This window comes from Thermobia domestica, chromosome 7 (genome assembly GCF_964235325.1).
Source record: "Thermobia domestica chromosome 7, izTheDome1.hap1.1, whole genome shotgun sequence".
Lineage (NCBI taxonomy): Eukaryota > Metazoa > Arthropoda > Insecta > Zygentoma > Lepismatidae > Thermobia > Thermobia domestica.
This window is the reverse complement of record NC_137460.1, coordinates 21,137,697-21,155,334: the sequence shown is the minus strand read 5'-3', so window position 1 is coordinate 21,155,334 and position 17,638 is coordinate 21,137,697. Positions and strand designations below refer to the sequence as shown.

The following is a 17,638-nucleotide window of genomic DNA, read 5'->3' as shown; positions in this document are numbered from 1 at the left end:
CTGATGATTTCTTATTTGTTTATAAATTTAAATTTTGTAACTACACATGAAGGTTTGATACCATTACCAAGTTCCTTCCCCGTCTAGAAAGCGAAAGGGAACGAGGTTCCTGGAAAGTGTTCAGAGTTGAATGGGAATTTCCCTCCGTCTTCCCCTTCAATTACCAAACTGCTGTTTGCCATGTGCCAAATTACGATGAATTTCAATTTAATTATCATAGTATAATTATTTCCTTGTTGAATTATCAATACTTTTCAGTGGAAAAAAGGATGAAATTTCAAAGTTCCAAATCAAAGTAATTAGACCAACGTAAAGGGTAAAAAGTGTAAAATTTTCCATACAATTGTGCGTACAATCCAAACTTCAAATTTCCGTGTAATTAAGCTTACAGTACAAATTTTATGCCTACTTTTCTCACTACTTTATGGGTTGATTGCCCTGTGCTGTAAGCGCTCCATATAATAAACATAAGCTTCAGCAATTATTATAGCAGAAAGCATTGGATATATGAAGCCAAGCACTGTATTTTTTCTTTCTGATTTTTTTTTCTTAAATAACATCGATCGTTTTCGGTCATTTTTACAAACCAACTCACTACCAATTTTCCATACATAGAAAGTGCACAACCTCCACATAAAGGAGAATTTTAAGAAATACTAGGACACAATCTGTTTATTTTCAATAAAGAGTTAATACACTGAATTTCAGCTCCGTAAGTTTAACGGCTTGCGATATACTCATTTTTTTTTTCGCAAAAATTCGGATCCTCACTACCTCCTTAGGATATTAAATAAATATAATAATTATAATAAATATAATAATTATAATAAATATAATAATTATAATAAATATAATAATTATAATAAAAGCAATATAACATCCCAATTTGGATTAAGGCCTAACCATATACCAAAAGTAATTTCATTTGACCTTGCAATTTGACCATGATGATCAGACACACATGGTTACATTCAATTTTTTATATAATAATTTATATATTACAGTGATTCAAAGATGTATTTTTCCAGTAGTTAGCTCTAAAAACTCACAGGTCTCGAAAGCCAAGTTGTAGTGTAAGTCCTATTGCTATTATTACTATTAAAAATATCAATATCCAAAAGTGCCTGAAGTTCTTTTTTCACTTGGTTGTATATACTCACCTCAGGTAAGTAGACAGAAACAAGTGGAAAAGGAAGGGAAATGAAGGTCTTGAAAGTAAAACGGAGACAAATTTACCAGTCTTCAGAAGATACTATCTACAATTCAGTGAGCAGAGAGGGTCGGTAGATCATACTGAGTCGGTGGGTCGCAGTGGGTCACGGTGGGTGGTGGGTCGCAGTGGGTCACTGTGGGTGGTGGGTCGCAGTGGGTCACGGTGGGTGGTGGGTCACAGTGGGTCATGGTGGGTGGTGGGTCGCAGTGGGTCACGGTGGGTGGTGGGTCACAGTGGGTCACATGCTGTTGACCCACGACCCACTGACCCACTAAGAAAACTTGACCCACTTGACCCACTGACCCACTGACCAACTCCATCTCTGCTCCAGATATAGCACCGTGAGATTGCTGGCTCTTCTCAAAAATTAAAACCACGATTGCGTAAAGGAAAACATTTGGACTTCCATTCCTAACATTGAGGGAACCACGACAGAGCAGCTGCACGCCCTTCCAAAAGAAGCCTTCCAGAAATGCTTCCAGTCATGGATTCAACATTAGGATAAGTGCATTAGTGCTCTCAGCGGGTCGGGTCGGGTTGAAGACCGACCCGACCCGTGACCCGAATTGACTGATCCGACCCGATGACCCGATCCGACCCGTGATCCGACCCGGTTGACCTGATCCGACAACCCGACCCGAGCTGACCCGACTGACCCGACCCGAGCTGACCCGACACGACAACCCGACCCGAGTTGACCTGACCATTGAGAGCACTAAAGTGCATGCTAGCCAAGGACAGTACTTTGAAGGAGATTAAATCAAATTCTATGTAAGCTTATTACTTTCTTGCTAATAAAAATATTCATCGTATTTTTTCATCACACCTCGTGTGATTGATTGAAATTAACGATTAAAGATTCTGTGGCAGGTGAGTGTACCTCTTATCCTCCGTGGCTTATTCGTCAATTATGCTTTATATCGTTATATTCCAACCCAATTCTTTACTCTACACTCAAGTTATGTACTATTTACATCTATACGTTTATAGTTATGTTTTACTGCTTTTATTTGATTATTTAAAAAAAAATTTGAACAGGCAAACCTATAGCTGATTCGAAAAAAAAGTAATAAATAAGAAATAACAAATGCTTCAGATTATGAAAATACAGTAGATTAACAAAATACGTAAATTCAATATTGAAACCGGAAGTAGAAGATATGTAACTTCCGGTTGCAATTTAAGGAATAAGATCAGAGATAGATAAGTTCTACCTGTTTCTCCGATACTGAATCCATACCGAAAATAGTTTCTCGCTGTATCTTACTCAATTATTACTATAAAGGAACCAATATTCAAATTTGAAGTTGTAATTAGTTTCTAGTACTTTCGGTTTCAGTATGACAATAAGAACTGAAATGAGGGTTATATTTGAAACACTGAATCCATCCCAGAAAAGCCATTTTTTTCTATCGCTTACCGTTTTCATTTTTCTGTATAGTGGGAGGAATCGCCAGGTCTGGACCCCACTATACAGAAATACTTTTCTCCAAAGCAGTGGTTCTCAACCTAATTCTTATCACGATCCCCATTTTATCACATCTTCTTGCCAGCGATCCCCTTTTTCTGGTTTGTAATAAGCTTGTGTGAGATTTTTAATATATCTATTGCGGAGATCTTACGATATCCATCTATTTCTATAATAGTAGAAACCATTTTTTTGTATATAGTGGATACAGTAACTTCTCTAAGAGTGAATGCATTAAAAACCAAATTTGGTCAGTTCACTCATATTACAAATATCGAATCCCATCCTCTTTCATTTAAATTGATTTTTAAACAACTCTGCACCTGTTGAAAAAGTTTAGTAGACCTGTTTTTGTTGTTCTAAGCAGTATGTATAAAAATAAAAATATGCCTCTCAGAACAAAATTCAAAATAATAATTAAAAATATTTTCCGGTATTAGATTCTAATTACATTTATCTCTTCTGCTCATCTTCGTGACTCCCATGAAACCTTCTCCAAAGTAATCTTAAATAATAGAATAACATAAGATAGTTGAGTTGAGTTGATTTTAGTTTAGCGTCCCTTGCAGCAGCGAGGCTATATGAGACGTGGACCTACTGATTAACGTGGAATCCGAACCACATGAGCTCCCGCCGGGAATCGAACCCGGGCTAACATAAGATAGAAAATTTATATATACATACTACAGCATTTCACAATTTACTATAATTTTACAGGGCTTTTAAAAGCACAGTACCATATCAATCGTGCAAAGTAAGTGAAATGTCTTTTTCAATATTAGTCAAAATGAAAAAGGTATTAATCACATACATTTTTAAAGAAAAAAACATAAGAAATGACATTTACACGTTATTTACAGAGAACATCATGTTTAAGAAATAAAAAGGAATATCAGGGATGCTGCACAACTGCTAAAACAATTTCAAAATAAACTTATAGTAATGGATTCAAATATTCAAACATGCAAAATACCATACAATACAACAAAAACTTAAATTCGTTTCAGAAAGCTTTTTCTCCTAGATTTAGCATCAGCAAAATCTAAAAACAATCTTGTCTATGTTTAGTCTTGGAGTTTGTTTTCGTTCTACTTTTAATATAGCAACATTTGTTAACCTTTTCTGTAAGGTATTACTTCTCAAGTAGTTCTTTATGAACTTTTTAATTTTGAGATCGAGCATTCAGCAGAAGCCACATTTACTGGATTTGTTAGAAAAATTACACACAGGCCCGTATATAGGTAAGTGCTATTCTGTGCTCGAGCACAGGACGGCAGAATTTAGGGGACGGCAACATTTCTTTTTCTTTCTTTCTTTCTTTTTTTCTTTTTTTTCTTTTTTCTTTCTTTCTTTCTTTTTTTTTTTTTTTTACAATTCCATATTTTATTATTACAATGATAAGAGTAAATATTTAAGAAATTCAATCATAATACAAGTGAAATTATAAAATATAAAAATCACTTAACGGTTGATTAAGAATTAATTGAATGCATTGTCTTCGGACCATAAATTAAAACCTACATGAATAAATTACATGCCAGTGTTGAGAAAATGTGTCCCCAATGAATGAGTGGTTAAGTTCGTTGTCTTGTAATCAAGGGGTGCCGACTTCTATTCCCAGTGGGGACACAATTGGTTCTGATCCCAAGTTAAGCTGTAGATCCGGTCCTTAGTACATCATCATCATCCCAAAGAAGGCAACGGTAAACTACCATGGGTTCACCTTCCTCAGGGACTTTTGGGTCAAACACCTACCTTCGGGCAGAACACGACAACATAATCATCATTGAGAGAATTAGACCATTTAAAATTACGTTGTAACTTTTGGAAGTTGTAATACCTAAAATGCTACTCAACAAGAGATGGTATGTTTGCAAAATCACGGCTTGTTTCCTTGTTTGAGACATAAGTTTGTGCGGGGAGGGGGGAGGACAAATTATTTGAGCGCACAATATATAGATACCGGCTTGATTACACATGCGGTAAGCACAACAGGAAAAGGTGTAGAATATTCATTCTCCACTAAGAACAAAGCTATTTTCGAAGGTTACCTATTTTAACCCTATTATAATCTCTGAATACCAGTATTTTCCGTGGAAAATCTGAGTTTACATCACACTGCTGTAATTTGTAGCAAAGTCATATCTAGATTTCTGAAGGTCTTCTTCAGATACAGACAACAATGTTGTTGGGGTGAGAAAAGAAAAGCTATTAAGCACTTCAGTCATTCCGTGGAAACGGGTGCTAAATTGTGACACAATACATCCAGAATAGGATAAAAAATACAGTGACACGAAATATATCTTCCGGTACATCTAGTCTACTATCCATAGCCAGTTCATCAAATATATTTCTTTCCAAGCGTTTTGCGTTTCTCTTGAAATGTTTCTGAAATACTCAATTCCGAGCACAGGTCTCTTGTGGATTTTACAAGCTCGTCATACTTTCCCCGCAGATCTTTCATTTGCTGAAGTGATTTCTTCAGATTTCTCTGCAGAGCAATACCCAGAAGACTGCAAACTTTTGGAAGTTACATACATGGACATTAGTATCTTTTTCTAAATGACTAGCATCAACAAAAATTCAAATGCCTCTGTCATCTTTAATGTCTCAACTGCTCTCAATTCTTTTTTTTTTTTTTTTTTAACTTGTCAGGCAAATTGCGGTAGGGGACTTTTGAACATCAGCAATTCTGTCTTCAATGCAGCTAACAGGTTTTGTTTCTCACCTAGTTATACATTGTTTATTCCAGAGTTTTCTTCTTTAATTTTGAAGCCATTTTATCACCAAGAGCTAAAAGTGACCATCTAGGAGCACTAGAATTAAAAAAGGAAAATATATTGAAGTGCATAATAAAATAAATTAGAAACGCATGTGGAGACTTTTGCAGTATCGGCAATAACAAGATTCAGATTAGGCGCATAGCAATGAATGTACGGAGCGTTTGGAGTAGTATTACTAATTCTTACTTGTAAACCACTATAAACTCCGCTCATTACTGATGCTCCATCAAATCTCTGCTTTTTGCACCGTTGTATGTCGATTTGGTTGCTGAGTAGAATTTCACGAACGAGATGTTCATAGTTCCCCACATAGGAAACAAATAACAGAATATAAGTATTCAGTAATAAATTCAGGGCTACTAGGGTCGGGGGCCCCTAAAACAGAAAAGAATGTTACCAAAACTGCTAGTAATTTAGAATTTCACAATGATTATTTCTCACACATAAGAAACGAATAACAGAATGTAAGTACTTATTCAATACTGAGTAATAAACGGGTTCAGTGGGTCCCTAGGTTTGGGGGGCCCAAAAACAGAAAACATGTTTCGAAAATACCCATAATCTAAAATTTCGCAATAATTACTTCTTCCACATAAGAAATAAATAACAGAATATAAGTATTCAGTACCGAGTAATAAACGAGTTTAGCGAGACCTTGGATACCCCCCCAAAAGTTACGGATTTCACCACAATGATTATTTCTTACACATAAGAAATGGTCCTATAAGTTTGGGGGGGGGGGGCTTAAAAATGTTACTAATATTGTCGGCAATTTTAATACTGACAATGATTTTTTCCCCCAAAAGATGAAGTAGAGTAATAATATAAGAAGTGAATGACAATATAAGTATTTAGTACTGAATAATAAAAAGCTTCAGTGAGGACTCTAGGCTTGGGGGCCCCAAAAACAGGAAAAAAAAAGTACTAAAATTGCCGGCAATTTTAAAATTGACACATTTTCTCTCACACATAAGAAATGAGTAATAAAATATAAGTATTCAGTGGCCAACTGAGTAACTCGACTCGACGGGGCCCCTAGACTTGGGGGCCCCGGTGCGTTGCATCGCTTGCACCGCCCATTGTTACAGCACTGAATATTGAATGTTTTTTTCCTTTTAGATAATAAGCAAGTAAAATTATATATTTTGTTTATTGTAGAACGTATATATTCGAAAATTTAAAATATTTTTGTGAAAAATTGTGTGATTAAGTTTAAAGAATTTTACAAAACAATACAAAATGTGTTGTAAACTTAACTTTATTTGGCTCTACTCTATTGAATCTAAAAAAATAAACATTAAAAATAAAATACGTTTCTTTTTATCTTGAACGAACGTACTAGGAGTTTTAAATTAAGCTATTTGAATATGCACATATGTGCCTAAGATTTGTATAATTTTAAAATTATTTGTAACTATCCACTTATACTTTCCATATGTAACATATATATAGTATAATTTGGACAAATTTTCTTGCAGAAAATAATAATTTAAGTGCTGCTTTATTATGAGTACTGAAAATACTGGAAAATTGTTACATGAATCAAAAAGCAACTTTTAAAAAGAATTTTGCAAAACTGGAGTTACTTTCGTAATCACTAAAATTGCGAATGTCATGTCTTGAAATTCGTGAACTGAGATTTCTTTTCCCAAAAGATTAATTTTATTTCATTTAGCATAATAATCTTCCATTTAAAAGGACAGAACCGGAGAGGCAATTTTCTGAGCTTCGGCAGTCTTGAAACGCCTGGAAGTTATACGGGCTGCAATTCAAGTGACCTTGCTATTTCCAAACAAGAGAAAAAGAATCTTTCGACTTTCTGACTGTACAGTGGTGCTACCTGGCGTCAATGTACTGTAAAACAAGGTGTGCGACGTTGAGGTGTGTGCTACGTGTGTTATTGTTAGCTGTTGTGAATGTTGATTTAGCTGTATATTTGTGTATATACTTTGTCTGCAGTAAACTTATATAAATCAAGGTAAGTTAATTAGTATATGCGCATGAATTCACAATATACCGATGTCATGTAGTAAGTATGAATATTTAGTTTTGCCAAAACTTTTGTGTCATGCTTTCTTGACTTTTTTCTTTGAAGGAAAAAACGTGAAGTGACTTGTCTTTGAATAAAGATATTTTTTGTTTGTAGTTTTTAAATTATGAAATACAAACAAAAGAGTTCTATCACAAAGTGTTAAAAGAACGTCCTCTTATTTCAATCAAGTAATTGTGTCCAGGAGAAACTGAAAAATAAAAAACAACAACATTGTTTTGGTTTCTTGTTTTGTCCGCTGGGGCATTGACTACTACAAAAAAACCTAGGTAATAAACGAACACCACCGAGTGACGGGGAATTCACAATCGGTGAACATTTTTTTAACTTCACGCGCGAAAGTGTATGCAGAAGAGTTCTGTCAGTATAATATGTTTCCAGTATGTTTTGAGTTTTGTTTGCTATAAAAAGAAATACTCGATCGTAGGTAAACAAAGATACATAATCGTGTATAGACATTAATTTACTGTTCAAGCAAGAAAACAATCGCACATTTAAAAGAAATTGCGGTGCAGAATGACCAATTTTAGGGGAAAGTTTATTCATGAAGATTGAGTCAGTCTAAGAAACTTTTTGTAGTGAGAGTCGCATTTATAAATATCAAATAAGGTAGATATAATACAAGCTGTGTTAGAAATGCAAACTTAACTCTCCATAACGGAAACAGTATATACACATTGAGACTTTATGTACATTTCTGTAGGATATTTAATGCTCACTGGCTTCTAATTGCACTCGCTCGTGTAAGTTCGGGGCCCTAACGTTCTGTGTTACTCTCCTGCCTGAAGGAGCGTCCTGAACTACAACATAAATATCATTTTCCAAGTATACCTGGCACCGTGGAAATCTACCACCAAAATGAGGTGCTGTCTCATTTTATGTGGTCATAAATACGTAAAATCTACGAAAGTAATGATTTCACAATAAGATTGTGTAGGTACCGGTAATCAAAATGTATCGGTATTTTACTTTTCATATGCATAATAAGGTAGAAATACATGCCTCTCCACTAAGAAAGTATGTCTTTTACCGCGCAGTAAAGTGAAATACTATATGAAGGTAGTGTACAAAGTTATCATAGAAGTGTTACAAAGCTCTGCCATACTCAAGATGCGTATTTTTATGCCACAGGAAATGTTTTCCCCTATGTTCGTTTATGTGTATATTCACCGTCGCTGACGCGCCTGTTATGTATGGACGTGCTACCATCCCTCGCAGCATTCCTGCTCTGATTCTGTTACGTAGCTAATCATGCTTTTAGTGGCCAACTATCAGATGTTGGTTCGTGTTTCATGCACTGTTGTTTTTATGCTGTATATCCACACACTGTTTTTACTCAGCTCTCCTAAATTCAGCCTGCACCCATTAATGCAACTCCTTCTTTATAGGGCATTTTCTGCTAGGAGAAGTTCATATATCATACCACAAAATGGAGTAGCACGCCAAATAATTACATTTAAGACAGTTTTACTAAGAAAACAAAAACAGTGTATTTGTAGCTATATTAGACTGTATTGTACTCAATCTGCTCGAAAGTCAGTATTACTTTCAACAAAAAGTTAAGAACCGAAAAGAGTTCGAGTTAATTCTAATTGCGGAGGACCGATATAAACCATGAAGGTAAATACATTATAAACCCCAATTATCCAACACAATTTTCGAGATATTTCTCAGCCTCTATATAATCGATTTACAGAAAATTTTAAGAGTAAGCTTCTAAGGTCATCTAGTTATATCCTCCAAAATTTGAAACAGATCGGTTGAATAGAGGCCGAGAAATAGCCCGGAAACTTTGTCGGATAATCATGGACGGAGTTAGGAATTGTCTCCTGGGGGAAGGGGGGTCAGACCATTTGTCTGCTGGGGCGCGCGGTAAATACAAATGAGAATTAAAGGATGTTATAGGAGGTATTTTTATTTTTTATCAGAAAATTGGGGTCAGTCCCCCCAACAGCTCCGCCTGTGCGGATAATCGAGATCCTACTGTGCAGCATAACCACGTATAACCTAACGTAACAAAAATTAGACTATAGTTATCAAAAGAAGTACGAATTATTAGGAAAAAATTCTGGCTCACCGTAATTAGAATTTATACAAGCGTTTTTATATTCGGAAGTGGTTTGGAAAGCCCCTATTACATTTCGTAATACATTGATTGAGCCATTATATACTTGTATTGCGAATTATATTTAAACAGGTAGGCTATAGATATTAAAATAATGTGAAGTTAAATCATCAAAACACTTAAGCAAGTATTACTGCTCTTTGTAATATATATAAATAAAGCATGTGAGTTTATTTGGGTACAAGGACATATGTCTTTTTAAGTGCAAGGAGGTATTGTAGCAATGATCGTACTATTGGAGTGTTTTGATTTGATAATCTCGATTCGGTTTCGTTTACCTATGGACTTCAGTGCGAAGAACTTTGAGTTACAGGGAAGCTAGACTAGTTGTAAATATAATAAATTATTTTGTTTATAATAGACTGGTTGTTGTACTCCCAGTGCACTCATCCTCCCATGTATTTGTGGATTTTTAGTGGTTCGGTGTCGTTCCTTCGACCACTTGAAACAGCACTAGGTTTTATTTATTTATTTATTTTTTGTTTTTTTACTATGAATTTTATTGTTTAAAATGAACATTATTTCTGTAGTTCTTATTTATGTGATATGCGACGGATTCAGTTGCAGATTCATAGTTTAACAGTTTTTAGAAAAGGAGGTGTATGTGATTTCAATGAGTATCTATCTTAGTATGTAAATATATACTAAGGTGGACTGACGGCACGAAAAGGGGAGTGGTACAGAAAAGGATGGTAGGTATTGGTAGGGCATCATACCAGTTGGTCGGAGAGGGGAATATTATGTCATTTTGTCATTTATAGATGTCTTGCTATAGACATTCGAATTTACGTCCATACCCTTATAGGTTTTTAACTATTACGTAAGACATAGTTTTAAATAAACATACTTCAAACAAAGCGCTATTTCATTTGATGTTCCATCGTGTTCGTAGATTCTGTAGGGTACTCCCTCTTTCTTCCACATTTACATTCTACCAATTTTTATATCATCGTTCTATTGCCCTTAGCCTAAATGGCCATAACTTCATGGGATGTTAAACCGAAAGCTTTCATTTCATTTTAACTTTGATGTTTCGTTATAGAAGATAACCATTGCGCCCCGGCAATATAGTTGTAACTTGGTTACCCAGCCTTACACCCGCCTTAAAAAGTTATTACCAACGAACATTCCCAGCATGCACAGATTATTTCAGAAAAATAATTTAAGTATCTAAAGGAAATTAATTCATGTTCCTTTCGTTATTAAATTGATTTGGGGAGGAGAGATCACACGGATACTTGTCCATTTGCCTGTACAACGGTACGTTGTATATTATTGTAAATATGTCTTTCTTTATGGTTTTGAGCCATAAGATATTTCAAATTTGTACTAGGCTGGCTGATATTTTTACTATCTGAAGAAGAGAAAGAAATGTTTAAATAATGAGATTGTCAATACGTGGTTGGCAGGACAACTAAATATATATAGAATAAAAATAAATAGAATCAAACTAAGGGACGTAGTGTATTATTGATGGCTCAAATATTATTATTATAAAAAAAGGAAGAATCAGTGTAAAAATATCGTTGTACCTGACTGGCCAGTCCACTCTTGAACATATATATTTGAAGCTTGCTTTGGAACCAATAGGTCGATTTCTAACACCGACTTCCACCAGATTCACAGCAATTATGTCATGTACACTTATGTCCAAAGTTATTGTCGCATGTCAATAAATATATTGCTATAGGAATATAATTTGATAACGAATTCGCCCGGTATTTCTTATAATGTTAGTATGTGTATAATCGGCAAAGACATGTAGGTGGCAAATTTCATGTCAAAAGAGCAGTATATAAGAACAATAGAACGAAAATAAAACTTTCTTGACCATTTAGCAACATTTGGTTTTATTCATTGTAATTTTCGTATTTATAATTCTTTTCATACGAAATTTACCACAAATATACATTTCCCGATTATATACATAGTATCAGTATTAAAAGTGCCCTGCAAAATCATTATCAAATTATATTCTTACAAGAAAACAGTTATAGATATCCGACAGTAATTTTGGACATGAGTGTACACTGATATTCACACCTTTTTTGTGCATGATCTTCGTGTAATTTTATACTTGACTCTGACACGAATGGTGGACAAAAGTATCCATAAATAGAACACTAAACAGCATTGTTTTAGTAGATACCAAAAATATTTAATAATTTAGGTAAAACATTTCTTTCCATAAAATAGTATGCAGTAACAGAATATTTTCATAAACCATATCCTGATAGAGAGTTGGCTACAACAGAATGCGAACTAGTATTTACTTAAATACAAGACAATTCATTTCCCTACCCCCTTACTTCTGCTGTTATAGTTTCTTTCCTACCGTACCATAAGTGTTGTTGAGTTTCACAATCCTGTCAGTTGCTACATACCGGCTATTCTTTGTAACTCCAGTATTTCAGTTCTGAAATTATTTCTAATACGGGAAACAGGACATTCATATCTTTGGAACAAACGCCTCGTCGCGTAAAATTCTATCATGCTGAAACTCGAAACACTGAGTGTATTTTATTGTGATTTTAAGCAAATGAAGTTTGCTTTTGGAAGAAAAAAAATATACTGTGTATAATTTTATCAAAAAGTTTGAACATAATATGGAATATCGTGTACATAAGGCCATGGGCGCTCGAAGGGGAGGGGAAAGGCGAACCTATCCGGATCACGTAAAAGTATTAAATTTCTTAAGATTTTCTTAATATACACAAAAAATATCAAACGTAATATAGGAGCCAGGGGTTTGAGCTCCTTCTAGAAAATTTTCTTCGGGTGCCCATGCATAGGACTGTTTTAACTTTATGGGCTAATGAGGGTGGAGCACATGTTCACCAACTGAGAATGGGTGCAGTTAATGTGAGCAAGACCTAATATCTCGTTTTATATATATATATATATCGTGTTTAAATTCCTTCATTTGTCCTTTTGGTCGTCCAAAAGTTTTACTCAACACTATTTTCGAATACCTGTAGGCAGGCACTTTATTGAATCACAACACAATTCGATGCCGGGTTCGATCCTACCTTACGCTGAATGGCCTTGGTGATGGACAAACACCATGAGCATCATGTGTTTTGTCCGGATTCTTTCATTTTCTCTCGAATTCCTTCATTTCGCCATTCCGTTTATCATCTTCAGGTTTCAGCACTGTTTTCCTTAATCTCGGAGCATTTGAGACATTACAAATAGATAAATAACACTGAGCTTGTGTTTATCCCGTTGTGTTAGTAATCAACTTTTGCTGTCATAATTCCGTACTTACTACGGGCAATACAATTTTTAATTGTAACTTGTTCGATATTAGTTGCGAAGATAAGTTTATGCTTCGGGTAGAACAACAATCTACTTTTAACTTCTTCGCCAACATGTTCCTTATTTGTTTCAAGTATACCTAACGTTTTTAATATGTCACTATGCTAAGTTGAATTTCAAAAGTTCAAATTTGGCGACTGGGCGAAGATCATACCTGGGTGTCTGGCTTATCGTACTACTGTAATCATTTCTTTTTGCTAGGAAATGTGATGTAATTTCACTTTCACCAAAAATTACGTATTGGGAGAAAAGATCGGTTGAAGCCTGCTTTGTATTTCTACAGTGTACTCCTGTGTTCTTAATTAAGTTCAGAACTCGAGTCTTCATTACACTCAGGCGTATTGTGGTGCCCAAATTCCATGTTTTCTAGCAGTAGTAGTATGTAATGTTGCCCGTGAGAGGAGATGTGCCTTTTTAAATTTGAGAGAAGACAGGAAACATGAATATTCTCATTTTGTTTTCGAGACGAGACGAGACGAGAAATTTCTCGTCTCGTAAGGGACATTACATAGCTCACCCAAATATTCGATCTCAAACACTGTTTGTGTTACATGATGAATGGGGGCATGTTTTAAATGGAAGCTGCTCATCGACACGTTAGTATAGACAGTAGCTTCATTTACTTATGTTGTGATTCCAGGTAAATGACAACGTTTTATTTAACATTGGGCGCGTAAACAGTGTACAGCATAAGCATCTCGTCCTATTAAAAAAAAAAAAAGTTTTATTTTTGATTGAAAACGTCATATTTGGAGACGGTTTCCCCTTTTACAGTTTTTTGTAGCTCTGATAACAGAGATGCCCTAAGGTGAGGGAATTGAGACACCCTCTATATATAGTAGCAGATTGCTCGTTCTTCGCACGGGGAGAATAGTTTCATTTTGGACATAAAGGGCAATGGGAGCAGAATTTGGTTTTAAACGGCATCGTAAGTGTCACTGTTAATCTCACCGACCCCGAAAGCTATGATTTCGACACTAATGTCAGTCATTTTCGAATGTATATATATATATCCATATCCCCTTTCCCAAGTTGCGGATATGAATTTGGACTTAAACGGAATCGGAAATGTCACTGTTCGTGTCAGCGACTTCGAAAATATGGATTCGACTCTAATATCGGCCAATTTGCATTGTTTTTTATATACCTTCCCCCTCTCCTAAGTTGCACCATCAGAGTGAAGTGATAAAAACCATCAGAGGCCTTTACCTCATCTATGTTGAAAATTTGATCGAGATCGATCGGGTGGTTGAAGAAGTATAAGGTCGTAAACATGGTCATTTTCAGTTTTATATAACTGACTAGCCTTTGGCTAGCTGGGGGCTCTGCCCCCAATCTCCCGAGTTTGCTCGGCCTACGGCCTCGCATTTCTTATCTATCGCCCTTTGCATCAACAGTGAATTTCCTGAACTTGCTCTACATATTTCCTGAATCTGCCCATCCGGGGGCTTCGTCCCCCCACACACTGTCTTTGTTCGGCCTACGGCCTCGCACCTCTTCAACCCACAATTCTATCGTATCTTTTAGATAGTTGAAATAGGAAATAAAAATATTTTTGTTTCCTAAGAAAACGCCCATTTAAATAACATGGTTATTTCTTCATCCCTCTTTAGACCCTAAAAAATTAAAAATTTTCACTTTTGGCAATTTTAGTGTCGGTTAGTCCTGGAAGGCTACAATCATGCCAAATTTCATTATTCTAATCCTGCCAGAAGTGCCATAACATTTTGAGGTGTAGAAGACGTCTCGTATAAATAACATGGGAAAGATTTTTCAGTTCCATATAAAACCACTCTACGGTTGGAAATTTTTATTTCTGATGATTCACTTAGGTAACGCTAACGGAAACGTACAAGCATACAGAATTTCAAGTTTTTATTCCAATTCTTAGTACCTAAAACATGAGGTTATAAGCAGGGTGGATTGATTTAAATCAGTCTGATTTAAATCAAGATTTAACTCACTTGATTCTTTAAATAAAAATCGTTGATTTAAATCAAATTCCGAAATAAATTAATTTAAAGTGAAGATAAGTAAAATCCCGTTTATGTTCTATTATATCGATTATGGAAGATGATAATCAGAATACAATGAGACTCAAATGTATGTAAGCGCGATATGAAAACGAGTATCATGCAGAGGATAAGTAGGGAAAATCCCGTTTTGAGCGGGTGAATCCTACTTCCTTCTCTTCGTAACATATGGTTTTTAAATCGTTCCAACGGGGAAATCACCATGGACATTTAAGACGAAAATTCTTTTGTGTCCACGTCTATTTCTTTGTTTCCAGGTAATAGGGGCGTATCTAGAGGGATCCGATCCCCTCTCCGAAATAAAGTAAAATAAACAATTAAAACTTTAGTCGAAGTTTATGTACTGAATACATAGAAGTTGCCCGGAATCGTAGTACGGCAAATTTTGGATGCGTTAAAATATCAAATAATACTTTTGATAAAGTGAATACTTTTAAATATCTAGGATAAATATTAACAGACGAAAAGGATATTTACGAAGGAAATAAATGTCAGCTGAAAGCAGGGAATTCGTGTTATTATTCAGTTCAAAATCTCTTGTCGTTGCGAATTCTGTCGAGGAATTTGAAGCTTAAAATACATAAAACGGTAATCATGCCTGTTGTTCTCTATGGTTGCGAAACATGGTCGCTTACTATGAGGGAAGAGCATGACTGAAAATATTTGAGAATAAGATCCTGAGACAAATATTCGGACCCAAGAGGAACGAGAATGGCGGAAACTTCATAACGAGAAATTACATAATTTATACGGTTTACCAAACATTGTCGGGGTCATCTAATCTAGGAGACTCAGGTGGGCAGGTCATGTAACCATTATGGAAGAAAGTAGAAACACTTTCAAAGTTTTAAGTGCGAAACCAATGGAAAAAGACCATTAGGAAGACCTAGACACAAATGGGAGGACAATTTTAAGATTGATTTCGCAGAAATATGAATACAAAGTAGACACTGGATCCAGTTGGCTAAGGATAGAAGTCAATGGAGAGCTTTTGTGAATGTGGCATTGAACTTCCGGGTTCCATAGGCCATAGAGTTAGTTACTTAATTTTAGGCGAAGTTTATGTACTTTATATGTATTTCGTGCCGCTAGCTAGTTCCGAGTTTTTAAAAATATGTCCCTGCCAAATATCAGTAGCTTTAGTGAAAAGAAAAGTGTCATGTTGATAAATGTTGCTGTACTTTAATGCTTAAGAAAGATTGTTTAGGATTGAAATAGGTTAGCGATTAGGAATTAATTCAAAATTCAACCCCAATACTTTCACTTAAATGGCATGATTGAAATTTAATACTAATTCCTAACGTTTCTTTTTCAGTTCGCGACTTGTATTATACGAGGAGAAAGATTTGATTTAAATAAAAAAAATCAACAAAATGATTTTTTTTTAAAAAATCATGCTTTTTTCCACCCTGGTTATAAGTAAAAAAAAGCCCATTTAAATAACATGGGGAAATTTTTCATCCCCTCTTTAGACCCCCCCAAAATTAAAAATTTTCACTTTTGCCAATTTTCCTGTTGGTTAGTTCAGGAAATCTACAATCATGCCAAATTTAATCATTGTAGCCTTACAGGAAATGCTCAATAATTTGTCAGCTCATGTAGTTTTATATATAAGTAGGATATATATAGGCCATGTACACCTCGTAGTGGAACTATAAGCTCCTGCATACTTCCATCGGAAGCTAAATGGTAGGTCATAAAGTTGTATTTCCAAAAACGAGACCAGAAAAGCTTTTTGAGAATCGAGACGAGAGAAGATAACCTTATTTATCGTCTCGTCTCATGGGTAACGCTAGTAGTATTCTCTGGCCGTTGATGAGTTAGTCACTTTTACAGAGAGTCTGTTGGTCACGAAAGTCAAGGAAAGGCCACGAAATCGGAAAATGGTTATGGAAGTTAAGAAAAACTTACTATATTTAGCTTTTGGGTCAAGATTTTATTATCTGTACAAATATAAGTACAGACTGGAAACTTTTGTTGTATAAAACTTCAAACTTCACCACCAAAAATGTCTATTGTAGGCTTTAGACGCTAGCAAATCGCAAAGAAAAGCGCGGCTCTGACGCATGCATGAAAATTCGACCTAATTCGCTCTTGAGGATGTTACGAAATTTTATGGTTTGGTAAAGAAAAGGTCACGAAATTTTATTTTGGAATTTTAGTAGACACTTTGTTTTATTCTTTAGTATAGATGGTCTGCTCTCGTGTATTTTCTTTCTAGCTTTGTTAACTATTTTGGATTTTTTTTCTCTTCCAATTTTTCCTTTTAGACGACCTTGAAGAGATAATAATGTAGAAACAGAGAGTTACCATATACCGGGCTGTGGTTTTTCTCTAAATAAACACAGTCCTATTATGGTGACATTTGGTGATATTGTGGTATTCATGTAGACTTTTTCGATTGGCTGAACTCCCTCCTTTATACTTCTTGGTTCTTAAATTGAACTCGCGCTTAATTCTTACTTCTCGATTTTCACGTGTTAATAAAACAACATGTTTGTTTTTTGTAGCCCTTTATTCACAGAATGGGCATGGTAGCTCAGTGGTAGTGCACTTACCACTGATGCATGGGGTCCCTGGTTCGATCCCGACCAAGTAAGTTTGTGGTGGACAACATCGTGTCCGTTGTTTTTCTCAGGGTACTTCCG

At 35.3% G+C, this 17,638-nt stretch overlaps 1 protein-coding gene across 1 annotated transcript in view; it reads left to right on the top strand.

The window, feature by feature from the left end:
- The first annotated feature begins 7,286 nt into the window (after window positions 1-7,286).
- Window positions 7,287-17,638, top strand: part of Hr39 (Nuclear hormone receptor FTZ-F1 beta) — a 331,622-nt gene continuing 321,270 nt past the window's right edge. Inside the window, exon 1 of the mRNA XM_081764182.1 lies at window positions 7,287-7,442. The gene's annotated coding sequence lies outside the window, so the exon portion shown is untranslated. The remainder of the gene's footprint in view (window positions 7,443-17,638) is intronic.